The following is a 14,567-nucleotide window of genomic DNA, read 5'->3' on the forward strand; positions in this document are numbered from 1 at the left end:
ATACCTAAAATTACAAAGGAAACCAATTATACTGAAATAAAATGAGTTTTTTTTTTGTTAAACCTATGTGAGTTATTAAACCTATGAAATTTATCCATTGATACTAGTTTAAGAATCCCTGATCTGGACCATAGTTAGATTTAGGATAGCATGACCAAAGGGTGGCTGATGAATAGACTGATGAAAATGCTCTAGGGTAAATAGAGAAAACAGGGAAGTTCTGCTCAGCTGAAATAATAGGATCATAGATATAGGGCTGGAAGGCAACTCCGAGGTTATTTACTCCAATTCCTCCATTTTATAAATGAGGAAACTGAGACCTAGAGAGGTTAAGAATCTTGTACAAAATTCTACAGGCAAGAAATAGCATTCAAGATTGGGATACAGATCTCCCGTCCCCAAACCCAGTCCTCTTTCCCCTGCACCATTCTGTCTCAATATAGTGTGTGTATCCAAACATCAGAAAATACTACAAAAACTCTCAGCCACTGGATTTCAGGGTGTGGGATGTGGCCATTTGCCCAGAGTCCTTTGCCACAGAATAAAACACAGCCAGTGATTGAAAGCCAGCTATTCAAATGAAGAATCTGGGATAGTCTAAAGATTCCAGTCTTCTTTCTTTAAAAAATAAAATAAAATAAAATCAGGGTAATATTTCTAATTGCAAAGCTGGAGAGGTGGCAAAGATAATGTTGTATACAGAGTCAAAAACACGCATGTGGAAGGGGTGAAGAGATGGACACTGAAAAACATCAAGCCTCATCACAGCCAGGGTTTAGAGACTGCCTTTTGCTCTCATGGCTTGTCTTTTCCCTCTATCTAAAAATAACATCCCCAAATATGGCAGCAAGTAGATGATTTCCTTACCCCCTCTTCCAATGAGAGAAAAGCTTCTCTGGCTCATAGTATCATGCTGGTATCCCTTCTTTGAAATGCATTGTTGACCAAAAAATTATTTTGCAAATAAATGCATAAAAGTCACCCATTAAAGAGGACAAAAGCTCAAGTCTTCTCCAACCAACCCAGAGCAGCAGAAGCATGTTCTATCAATATTATTTTAGCCTCCATAAGAAGTATAAGAACCTATTTTGTTATTATTGAGTCATTCACTGGATAAATATTTATTGCTGTAGGGCTGTGTGTGGGAATGGGTGGGTAGAAATAATAATAGTGGCTCACATTGGTATGGTTTTTTAAAGTTTGCAAGTGTATTACATAAAGTATCTCATTTGATCCTTACAGTAACTGTGTGAGGTAAGCGCTATTTTTCAGACCCATTTTACCAATGAGGAAAGTGAGGCTGGGAGCAGTGAAGAGACTTTGCCCAAGGTCACACAGCTGTTTTCAACAATGGAATCAGATTGTTAAGTACAAATCAAGCCCTTTTTACCCAGCTGCCAAAATAATCTTAATATTAGCACAGGCCTGATCATTGCCATTTCTGTGCTCAAAAACATTCAGTGGCTCCCTATTCCTTATAGGATAAAATAGAAATGACATAGCCTGATACCTTTGAATGGTAAATGAAGAATTTTTTATTTGATTCTGGGGGCAATAGGGAGCCACTGAAGTTTATTGAGTAGGGAAATGACTTGGTCAGACCTGCTCTTTAGGAAAATCAGTCACTTTTGCAGCTCAATGGATAGATTAGAGTGGGGCAAGAGTTGAGGCAGATAGACTCACTAGCAGGCTATTACAATGAAGTGATGAGGGTCTGCACCAAGGTGTGGCAATGTCAGAGGAGAGAAGGGAATCAGAGGTCAGCAAAGGTGTTAGGAAAGGATTAGGTAGATTTGAGAATTATCAACATAGAACTGGTAATTAAATGCAATGGGAGCTGATCAGATCACTAAGTAGTATAGAGGGAGTAAAGAAGAGGGCCCAGGACAGATCCCCATGAGACAACTATGGCTAGATGGCATGATCTAGATGAGGATACAGCAAAGGAGACTGAGGAGTAGTCTGCAAGATAGGGGTAGAGAAGTGTCCTAAAAACCTAGAAAGAAGAGAGCATCAAGGAGAAGAGAGTGATCAACAACGTCAAAGGCTCCAGAGAGGTGAGGGAGAATGAAGATTGAGAAAGGGCCATTGAGTTTGGCACCTAAGTGATCACTGGTAACTTTAGAGGAAACAGTTTGGGTTGAATGATGAGCTAGCTAGAAGCCAGAATGTAAGGGATTAAGAAGAAAGTAAGATAAGAGAAAATTGAGGCTCCTATTGTAGATGGACTTTTTGAAGAGTTTAGCTACAAAAGGCATAAGAGATATAAGATGATAATTAGTGGGGATGGAAGGATCAAGTAAGAGGGTTTGTTGGTTTTTTTTTAAGTAAGAGTTTTTTTAAGAAAGAAAAGAACATGGACATGTTTGTAGGCAATAATGAAAGAGTCAGTAGACAAGGAGACATTGAAAATAAATGAAAGAGTGGAGATGACCGAGGAGGCAATCTATTGGAGGAAATGGGATGGAATGGTATTGCTTGAGCAGGTAAAGGGGTTAGTCTTGGTAAAGAGTAAGGCCACCTCATCTTGTGAGATAGGGGCAAAGGAAGAGATAGTGGCAGAGGGCATATTTATGATACGAGATGAGGAAGAGGGGAGAAGAGGGAACTCACAGCAAATGGTCTCAGTTTTTTTTAGTAAAATATGAGGCAAAGTTCTCAGCTGAGAAGGTGGGGAGGGGGATCCATGGGAGGTTTATGGAGGGTTGAAAAGGTTTGTAAGAGCTATTGTGGAGAATGAGATTGTGAATTCATAAGGCAGGTATAAAAGCATTACTTAGCAGCAGTGAGGCCCCTGTTGAAGTTGTATAACATACATTTTTAGTGGACCAAGTCAGAATGGTCGTGTGACTTTCTCCACTTTTGTTCAGCAGCACATGTATAGGAATAAAAGCAGTGAATGAGTGGTGAGAGCAATCCAGGGCTGAAGCTTGGCAGGACATAATTGGTGAAATGATAAAAGAGCTAGGGATTCAAGAAAGGACAGTATAGAGTTGAATTGGTTCATCAAGGGATCAAGATAGGGAGAACAGGTGAGAGTGGATAGTGCAGGGAAAATGGACTAGGAGGGAACTGAGGGACCAAAGAATTGGAGGTCACTATATCGACAAAGGGTAGGGTTTTGTAAGGAAAGCAGGAGAAGTGAAAAGCCAAAATATTATGGCCAGATAAGGAGATTTTGGATTTCTTGAACGTGGAGGCAGTACATTTGTGAGTGATGGGAAGGTCATTTGTGAGTGATGAGAAGATCAAGAGTTTGACTATCTTTGTGTGTGGCTGAGGTGGGGTAGAGGAGTAGTTAGGAAATAAGTAGTTGAGTAATTGAGTGATCAGGGTTCTTGAGGGAGAGTCAATATATATGTTGAAGTCCCCTATTATGAGGGCAGGAATTAGGAAAGAGAGAAAAATTGTGAATTATGTACCAAATTAGTCGAGAAAAGGGGAGGGTAGGTGATATTGGGCTACTAAGATTTTGATTGGGTAGTAGATATAAAGAACATGAACCTCAAAGGAGGAGCGGTTACTGAGTGACAGAGGTAAGGGAAAAATGTAGAAGTGACCATGGGGAACAAGGAGTGTTCTAAGTTTTTCACCTCCACCAGTGAGCTGAGGGGAATGAATGAAGGTGCAGCCAGTACTGGAAAGGATGGCCAAGGAGGTCGTGTCATTGGGAGTGAACCAAATTTCAGTAATGGCTAAGAGATAGAAGGAACAAGAGAGGAAAAGATTTAGGATGAAGAGAAGTATGTTGGCTATGCAACAAGCATTCCACAGGGCATGGCTAGTGCTTGGTCAGAACTTTGGGGTGGGATGGCTGAAGGGGATAGGAATAAAGAACTGGGTGGTGGGATATGGGGAATGGGGTTTGGAGAATGACCTACAGAGATTCTGGGTCACTGGGATATGAAGGATAAGAGAGAAAGTTCATAGAGTGGAGCGTGCCACTCCTAATCTCAAAGGAGACTGGAGATAATGCTGGCGTCAAATACAGTATGTGATGGGAGGCATGCTTGGGAGTCATGGAAGTCAGATGGTCAGATGAGAGGCCCTGCTTCACTATTCCTTTTCCTTCTGAATGGTAGAGATTAGGCAGGGAAGGCACAGTGGGAGATGGAAGCTGAACCTGCCAGCAGGAGAAATAAGACCTGTTTCCTACCAACTTTATTCTTTGCCTTCCCAGGCACAGGAAGAGATGGAAGGACTAAGGTCAAAGGGAAGTTTGGTCCTCTTTGCACTGGAGGTTCTCCATGTCCCAGTTGGGAGATTGGGCTGGCAGCAGGAGATAGAAGTTGCCTTGTTGGCACAAGGAAGTTGTTGCTTTGGGGCGGATGGAAGATGCCCATCCCAGCCCCTTGCCACCTTCCTCAGGGACACACTGCACCCAGTGGGAGATGGAAGACACAAGGTTCTCAGGCAGGGAGAGGAGCTGGCTTTTCTTCTCTCAGGAATGTAGTCTCAGCTGGCTATTGCTTTACTCATGCTGGCTTCTGGGTGCATAGATTCTCCCTGCTACTAGCTTAGGGGCTTTATCTCTTCAAGGCCATTTGCTGATATCTCAACTCCAGTCCAATAGGGTAGAGAAGCTAGAACTTTTTAGGGATATGGACAGGCAGATAGCTCTTTAATCATAGCTACCACACCCAGCTAACAAAAGGCAGGAAGCCTGACTGTCTTCTTGGTAAAGGTAGGAGACAATGAGTGTAGAATATTGCACATACTGTCAAACACAGCTAATTTGTTCCTTGCTTTTGTTGAACTGTTTTTTTCTTTGTTTTCTATTCTTTAAATTTTTTTTAAACTAGGGCTGGCTTAGTGCATAGAGTAGAAGGAGAGATATTCCTAAGATTCTCTCTGGCTAAGCACAGAAATTTTTAAAATATATTTTTATTTATTTCATTAAATATTTCACAATTACATGTAAAAAAATTGACATTCATTTAAAAAATTTTTGAGTTCCAAATTGTCTCCCACCTGGAGAAAGCAAGCAATTTGTTATCAATTATACATGTGAAGTCATACAAAACATATTTCCTTATTGGCCATGTTACAAAAAAAAACAGATGAAAGAAAAAGAAAGTTAATCATCAATCTGCACTCAGAGTTCATCTGTTCTCTCTCTGGAGGTGAATAGCATTTTTCATCATGGGTCCTTTGGATTTGTCTTGGATCATTGTCTTGATCCAAGTAGCTAAGCCTTTCTCAGATGGTCATCCTTACATTATTGCTGTTATTGTGTAAAATGTTCTCCTGGTTCTGTTCACTTCACTTTGCATCAGTTCATAAAAATCTTCCCAGGTTTTTGTGAAGCCATCTTGCTCATCATTTCTTATAGCACAATAGTATTCCATCACAATCATACACCACATCTTGTTCATCCATGCACCATGACCATCCATGATGGTCATCCCCTCAATTTCCAATTCTTTGCTACCACAAAAAAAGTTTTAGCATACAATTAATTTGAGCCAAAATCAAAGGTAAGCTAAGAAAGTAAGATGATTGTTCTGTGTCCTCTTCACTGGAATTTCTGCCTTTATTAAGCATATCTACTAGTAGGAAAACCTAGTTGTTTTGGTGCTATATTTGGTGAGGCTTTGCTGTTTCCACACTTATATTCATGTTGTATGCTTCCTGGTAGATGACAAACTCCTAAGCTACAAGGGCTATGTCATTTTAAAAATCTTTATCCTTACCATAAAAATCTTTATGCCTACCATAATTCCTGATGTATTTCTTTTAGATGTATGTTTTTATCAATATTGTAAACACCCATTCAGCAGCTTTTCTTCAGTTTATCATCTGAGAAAGTTGACTAGGGCACTGGTATGATTACCTAGTTGACTAACTGCTTTCAGAGGTTAAGAACATAGGGGAATTAAATTTACACATACTGAGCATAGGCAAAAGCACCGTTTTCAATGGAGAATATTCGATTTTTATGACCAGTTAGGGACAGATATTATTCTAGTAGATGCATATCCTCAAAATAATAATGAAATTCAATGACCAGAAAGCACTCTGGCAGAAATTAGGCTTAGACTAATACCTTATACCATACTCCACAATACATTCTAAATAGATATGTGACCTTACTATTTAAGAAAATACTAGAAAAAAATTAGAAGAGAAGCAGATCAAATACCTCTCACAGATATGGGTAAAAGACATAGTCTTAACCAAACAAGAGATAGAGGCAATTACAAAAGATAAAATAGATAATTTTGATTATTTGAAACAGAAAAGCTTCTGCACAGACAACATTAATGCATCTAGGATAAGAAAGGAAGTTGTCAAATGGAAAAAAAATTTTTTGTATCAAATTACCCTGATAAAAGTTCAGTATTCAAGATATAGAAACAATTAATAATTTTTATGAGACTAATAGCCATCCCCCAATAGATAAATGGTCAAGGGTTTTGAACAAATAAATCTCAAAAGAAGAATTGCAAAGTATTCATAACTACATGAAAGAATGTTCAAAGTCACAATAATAAGAAAGGTGAAAATCAAAACAACCCTGAGGCTTCACCTCAGATCCTATAAATTGGCAATGATGACAAAAAATAACAACAGTCAATGTTGGAAGAGTTGTGGGATGATAAGCCCCCTGACACCTGTTGGTGGAGCTGTGAAATGATATAACCATTTTGGAAAGCAATTTAGACTAATGTGGGAAAAAATGACTAAAATGTCCATACCTTTGAATTGTAGCCCAAGGAACATATTGATAAGAACAAAATCCCTGTATGTGCCAAAATATTTATAGCAGCACTTTTTGTGATAGGAAAGAAAGAAAGAGAGAGAAAGAGACAAAAAAGAAGGAAGGAAGGAAAGAAAGAAAGAAAAACAAACAAAAAAACAAAGAAGATGCCCATCAGTTGGGAAAAGGCTAAACAAATTGTGGCACGTGAATGTAATAGACTATTACTGTGCTGTAAGAAAAGCAGAGAAGCATGGAAAGATTTCCATGTACTGATACAGAACGAAATAAGCAGAGCCAAGAAAACAACATACACTGTAACTACAACAATATAAATGGAAAGGACAACCACACAAGAAAATCTTCAAAATTGAATGTACCAAAATTATAAAAGTCAAGCGTGACTCGAATGAAGAGATATGAGTGGTCCCCACAACCTACCTTTTTGTGGAAGTTGCACATTGCACTATTTTCAGACTTGTTCAATGCTTTAATCAGTTGTGTTGATTTTTTTTCCCTCTTCTTTTTCTTTTTTTTTTCCTTTAAAAATATTATTTGTTACATGGGATAACTATTTGAGAAGGGGAGGGGGAGGGATGCTGGGGGAAACCACAAGGATGTAAAAAACAAAAGACATCAATAAAAACTTATTTTAAAAAATTCGGCAGAAAGATATCATTTAATATTAAAAATCATTCACTTTAAGTTTATTTAACTTCATTCAACAGCACTTATCATACAAGTAATATGTGCAAGTCACTGTTCTTGGCATTTGTATGAAAAAAGAAAAAGTAATTACTGTCCTTAAGGAGCTTATAGTCTATCAGCCCTTGTAATTAAAGCCTCCCTTGGAGAAGGGCGAGGAGAGATGGCTAGAGATGTCTATTATAGAGATGACACCCCTCTGCTGCATGTGGGAGACAGCCTCACTACATTTACATAAAATGACTAAAGTCCTGTTCAAGTGAATACCAGTCTCCCTTAATGTTAGTGCCTTCCTTATGTGGATTATTTTCAATCTAGCCTGTGCGTAGCTTGTTTGTCGTTTTGCATGTTGCCTTCCCCATTAGGCTATGAGCATCTTGAAAGTAAGGATTGTTTTTGCCTTTCTTTGCACCCTCAGGGCTCAGGACAGTATTTGGAACACAGTAAGCACTTAATAAATGCTTACTGACTGATTAAAAAAAAACTGAGGAACGTGAATTTCCTACTTGAGGAACCATGTCATAAGCAAGGCAGTAGAAATAATAGCGGTTATGGAGTCAGAAGACCTAGGTTCAAATATTTCATTTTTAGTACTTATTAATATTTATTACCTGTGTGACTTCAGACAAGTCATTCCACTACTCTAGGCCTCAGCTGGATTTAACCCCTCCAAGCAGATTGTCAAACAGATAACTAAATCAATGGACACAAATTTTTAAATAAGCACAAAGATTGTGTTAACATCGTGGACTTCCCAGAACTTCTAGAGCTGATGAGTTACCTGGGGCTGCTTTTTTCAGATGCTGATACATCCTTTCCAGAGATACATCCGATGAACTGTTATCTTTTATGATGAACAAAAAATGAACTACTATGTTTTATAGTGAAAAAAAGTAATGTGACCCTTTCTGAATTTTTTGTCTGAGGGTTCAAGTAAAATTTACAATTGTTGTTGCATACATATGAACATATTTTGAGTGGGAGAGCTGAGGAGTGATGGAGGTATATGCCAAAAAATATTCATACCAGAACTTTTTCTGGTAGCAACAAACAGAAAACTGGAAACAAAGTGATTGCCTGTCAATTAGTGAATAGCCAAATGAATTAATTTTAAAGTGTGGATGGGCAGCTAAGTGGCCCAGTGGATAGAGCTCTAGGCCTGGAGTCAGGAAGACCTGAGTTCAAATCCAGTCTGAGACACTTACTAGCTGTGACCCTGAGCATTTCACAGTTTCCTCATCTGTAAAATGACCTGAAGAACAAAATGACAAACCACTCCAGTATTTTTGCCAGTAAAACCTCAGAAGGAGTCCCAAAGAAACAAACACGACTGAAATTACTCAACAACAACAACTAAAATGCTTGTTGTTTTGACCTGACTGTAAGAAATGTCAAATAGGAGGAAGTTAGAAAAGCACAAGAAGCTTGACATGAACTGATGCAGAGCAAAGAATCAAGAGAATATGTAATATGACCACAATGATGTAAATTAAGACAATACAAAAAGATACCAGAATCCAGATTATTTAATATAATTATCATTAATATAATGATAGCACAATAAGACCAATGAAAACACAGTCTTCCTTCCTCTAGAAACATGGCAGACTCCTGTGGCCTCATCTCATCCCACAGGTGAGAAACATTGCATATTCTGTGTCTGCTGTGTTTGTTTCTCATGACTTATTTGTTGTTATTGTGGTTGTAAATAAGAGAGGCCATTGAAAAGTAACCCTGGGGGCAGCTAGGATAGAGCCCCTGCCTTGAAGTCAGGAGGACCTGGGTTCCAAATCGGCCTCAGACCAAACACTTGACACTTACTAGCTGTGTGACCTTGGGCAAATCACTTAACCCCATTGCCTTTAAAAAAAAAAGTAACCCCCCCAAATTCATAAATGTTAAAAAAAAACCCCAAAAGTTATTCGTAAAATATTTTAAAATAATTTTTAAGCGATGGGTGATAAAGAGAGAGTTTTGGTGAAGTTATAAAAAGGTAAGAGGTTTGTGGGGTAAGGTACCAGCACATCATCTTTATCTGGGATGCCAAGAGATAGCAGTGGGTAGGAAACTGAACATCCAGGGGAAAGCTGAAGTGAAAGGGGAGGAGTATAAAAGAGGTAGAAGATTATAGTGTGTCAAGTTCTAACAATAAACTATGTGTATCAGGAAAACAGTTTTATTCAAGAGGGCTATTTATAGGGATGTTTTTCCTCAGAATTCCCTTCCCCCATCTCCTCCCTTTTGTGTTGAGAGGCGCCTGGCAGATTGGTAGCAAGTTACACACCAGAGACAGGAAACTATGGAACACAATGAATGGGGAGTGGACAAATAAGCACCCAAGAATATGACTTGCTCCGTTACTTTGGGATCCCAGGAGAGGAGGAGACGGATGAGACCCTGAAGCATACCTATTCTTTTCCTGCTATTCTCTGAGTCATAAACAGTAGCCAATTCACCTCCAAATTAGACTGTTCTAGCACTATAGCACCTAGAGTACATCCAAGAGAAAACAAATCTGAAACAGATCTAAAAGCTTAAAATTAAATAAAGTCCCAGGGAAAGGAGTAAGTAAAAAAATAAACAAAAAAACAAAACCCCACAAAAACAACAAAACAAAAAACCTAAAGGCAAAGAAAATGGTAAGAAAAACATTGTACCAAGGGAACGTTTTTCACAATGATCACACTACTATAAAGGAAAACTTCATTGAAGACAATCAGTGTTCTGATCAATGTAATGACCTCACATGAGTGATGGTGAAACATACTTCCATCTTCTCAGCAGACGGGTGGTGAGCTATGGATACAGAATAAAGTGAATATTGTTTGATATAGCCAATGTATGTGTTTGTTTTGCTTAATTATACTTCTTTATTAAAAAGAAAGTTCTGTTTGGACTAGGGACAGGGGAAGGAGAGTGGGAAATGACAGTAAAGGTACAAAGAATGCAATAAGGTAAAGTGCTTTGCAAACACTAAAGCCATATACATGCTTTCTTATTCAGTTATTTTTGGTGTCATGACCCATTTAGGGAGTTTTCTTGCAAAAATGCAGTTTCTTTCTCCAGCTCATTTGATAGATGAGGCAAACAGGGTTCAGTGACTTGCTCAGGGTCACGCAGATAGGAAGTGTCTGAGGTTGGATTTGAAGTCAGGTCTTCCTGACTCCTTCCTAACTTCCTGACTCTATTCACTGCACCACCTAGCTGCCCCACATATAAATGTGACTTATTACTGTTACTAGTATGTAAAAAGAAGACTATGGGGAGGCGGCAGGGCAGGAAGGGGAAAGAGCAACACACCTACTTTGTGCCAGGCACTGTGCCAAGCACTTCACAAATGTCATCTGAGGTGCTATTATTATCCTCATTTTAAAATTAAGAAAACTGAGGTAGGGAGAGGATAGGTGACTTTCCTAGGGTTGTACAGTTAGGAAGTATCTGAGGCTAGATATGAACTCAGGTCTTCCTGACTGTAGGCCCGGGACTCTGAACACTGTGGCACCTTGTCACATCAGCCAATCAACATATATTTCTTAAGTGCTTATTATAAGCCAGGCACTGTGACAAGTGCTGGGCATATCAAAACAAAAAGAAAACAAAACAGTCCCTGACAAGGTCTTACATTTAATGGTACCCTAAATTGGTAGAAGGCAGTTCTCAGATGAAGAAATTAAAGCCATCTGTAGTCATATGAAAAATAAGAATAGGGACTAGACCTGTCATTCTATTGGTACAAAGAACTCCTGGATGAGGAATTCCCTCTACCAACATAAGTCAGTAACTTCTCTTCAACTTATAGTCTTAGAGAGTTGTTAAGAGCACTATATTTTTTCTGTTTTTTTTCTTTTTTTTAAAATCCTTTGCTTTCTTTCTTTTTTTTTGTTTATAATTTTAAATAGTATTGTATTTTTTTCCAATTACATGTAAAGACAATTTTTAACATTCATTTTTTATAAAATTTTGAGATCTAAATTTTTCTTCTGTCTCTCCCCTCCCTCTCTCTAAGATGGTAAGCAATAGGTTATATATTTGCAGTAATGTAAAACATATTTCCATATTAATCATGTTGTGAAAGAAGAAACAGAACAAATGGAAAACACTACAACAAATAAAGAAAGTGAAAATAATATATTTCAATCTGCATTTAGACTCTATCAGTTCCCTCTCTGGATGTGGATGGTATTTTCCATTATGAGTCTTTTGGAATTGTCTTGGATCATTGTATTGCTGAGAAGAGCTAAGTCATTCATAGTTGATCATTGCACAATGTTGCTATTACTATGTACAATGTTCTCCTGGTTCTGCTCATTTCACTTTGCATCAGTTCATGTAAGTCTTTCCAGGTTTCTGAAATCCACTTGCTCATCATTTCTTATAGCATGATAGTATTCTATTACATTCATATACCACAACTTGTTCAGCCATATACCAATTGATGGGCATACCCTCAATTTCCAATTCTTTGCCACTACAAAAAGAGCTGCTATAAGTATTTTTATACATATATGTGCTTTTCCCCTTTTTATGATCCTTAAGAGCACTTTGAAGGACTTCTTGTTTAAATGACATGTCCAGGGCCACCTAGCCAGTACATGTCAGAGGCAGGTCTTGAACCAAGGTTGTCCTGGCTTTGAAGCCAAACTTCTATCAGCTGTGAAGAGTATGTACCAAGTAAGCTCCAGCTCTGTCTCCCAGAGCCAGGTAGTCTACATCTGTCTTTCAGAGTTCTAGGGGTAGCCTGAGGGGTTTGGAGTGTCTCTTGTCTTCTGTAATTGCCTTAAACTCCTATCAAAGTTCCCCCCCACCACCACTGTTAGGTACCAGTGAGTAATTAGAGCCCCAGTTTCATTTAAGCACTTAACACTAGCTTTTAGAAAGGGATATTTACTTTAAAGATATAGTAAGAACAAAAATATAAATATTTTCCTACCTACCCCTTGAAGGAACACACCTATCATACCTTGGGTCCTTGGGGAGAGTGGGCTCAGACTTAGTTCTGTTACTGTATAGCATTGGTCCCCCAAGTTCATGTCCCAAAAGAGAAATTGCTGCTAAATGAGTCTTTGCCTCAGATACCACTGGACTTGGTCCTGAAGGTCACTTCCAAAGGTCATTCCTCCAAAAGCACATCAATGTTGAGCTAAATCCCAAACCAAATGATGGGACTCTAGATGCCTGGTTGTCTAGATGCTAGGATACCCAGATATTTGCTCTGCTGACCTTCAAAACTCACAAGATGGAGCCTCAAGATTAATCTCTTTCACCTAAACAACTGGCAAGGCAAGAAACTGAGGCCTGTTTTTCACAGGGTCACATGTCATCCTCATAGGGGACAAGGACCAAGACCTCTGTCTCTTACCAGATGCTGTCAATGAAGGAGTCAAACCAAGAGGGACCAGCTGAGTAAAAGAATGCAGGCAGCTGACTAAGGCCATTTTGGAGGTACTTCCAGTTCTAGGTCTACAATTATAGTGTGTGAAGAAGGGTTCTCCTAACTAGCAGACCAGAACCAGTTACAAAATGTCTATGTGCGCTCCAATGTCTCTCAAAGGCATTTCTATTGCGCGTCATCTTGAATCTCCTATAAACAGGCTCTTCAGCTCTCCACATGAGAACACTCCATCCAAGGTACTCTGTGTATTTCCCCAGTCCCCATCACAAGTAATCATAATCATAACCATAACTTTATAGTACTTTAAATTTTGCAAAGCACTTTACTTACGTTAACTCATTGATCCTTACAACAACCCTGTGAGGTAGGTACCGTTATTATCTTCATTTTACAGTTGAGGAAACTGAGGTATAGAAAGGCAAAATTGGGGCAGGTAGGTGGTGCAGTGGATAGAGCACTGGCCCTGAAGTCAGGAGGACCTGAGTTCAAATCTGGCCTCACACCAAACACTTGACACTTATTAGCTGCGTGATCCTGGGCAAGTCACTTAACCCCAATTGCCTAAAAAAAAAAAGGTTAAATTGACTTGACCAGGGCCATACAGCTAGGAAATATATGAGGCAGGATTTGAACTCAGGTCTTCCTGATTCCAAGTCCTGTGCTCCAAACACTGGGCCACCTAGCTACCTTAAATGTGAAAGCACTAGAAACTGGAGGAACATGGGAAGGCCTCTTAGAGGAGATGGTGCCTGAGCCGATGGTTAAAGGGAGCCAGTGATTATGAGAAGGAAGTTGTGGGCAACAATGTGGCGCAGTGGATAGGGTGTTGGCCCTGGAGTCAAGAGGACCTGAGTTTAAATCTGGCCTCAGACTTTTACTAACTGTGTGACCTTGGGTAAGTCATATAACCCTGTTTGCCTCAGTTTCCTCATCTGTAAAATGAGCTGGAGAAGGAAATGGTAAACCATTCCAAGTATCTTTGCCAAGAAAACTTAAATGGGGTCATGAAGAGTTGGACACAACTGACTGACAGGCTAGCTCGCATGTTCGTCCTTCATTTACTCCTCTGAATGATGACCTCCAGTTTATACTTTGTAGCTGGAATCCACTAGGTCAAAGGCATGAACACCATTACTGCCAGTCTTTCTCTAAACTGAACAAGAAGAGGTGGTAACAGAGTCAGTATCTGAACCTGCATATCTGACTCTAGTTTCATTGCTCCTTCTACATTCCGCTGAATCAGCCTTCATCCCAAGTGCTAGTTGATGGCAGGTGGCACCTGAGGTGAGTTAGTTGTGTTGCTGGTTTCCTCAAGACTCAGCTAGACCTTTTCTAGTCCCCTCAAGCTCCACCTTGAATCTGTTTGGACATGCACGTTGTTTCACTAGGAAGAATGGAAGCTCTTTGAGGACAGATTTGGTTTTGCTTTTGTCTTTGTATCCCCAGTGTCTAGCCCAACGTCTGACACACAATAGGCACTTAATAAATGCTCGATTGATTGATTGAATAAGTGCTTACTGGACTTGTTTATATTTTCTAGAATCCTGAAGTACTCTTGAATTCAGAGAGTGCAAATTTGATGGGCTGGTCATGTTGCTAGAATGTCAAACGTTATGTTTGCCTGAAAGACTATTTTATGGAAAACTTGCACAAGGTAAGCACTCACATGGTGGTCAGAAGAAGTGATACGAGGATACTCCCAAGGTGTCTCTGAAGAACTTGGAATCAATTGTGTGACATGGGAGACACTGGCAAAGAACCTCGAAGCAT

Source organism: Phascolarctos cinereus, unplaced genomic scaffold (assembly GCF_003287225.1).
Source record: "Phascolarctos cinereus isolate Bilbo 61053 unplaced genomic scaffold, phaCin_HiC Scaffold_726;HRSCAF=1367, whole genome shotgun sequence".
Classification (NCBI taxonomy): domain Eukaryota; kingdom Metazoa; phylum Chordata; class Mammalia; order Diprotodontia; family Phascolarctidae; genus Phascolarctos; species Phascolarctos cinereus.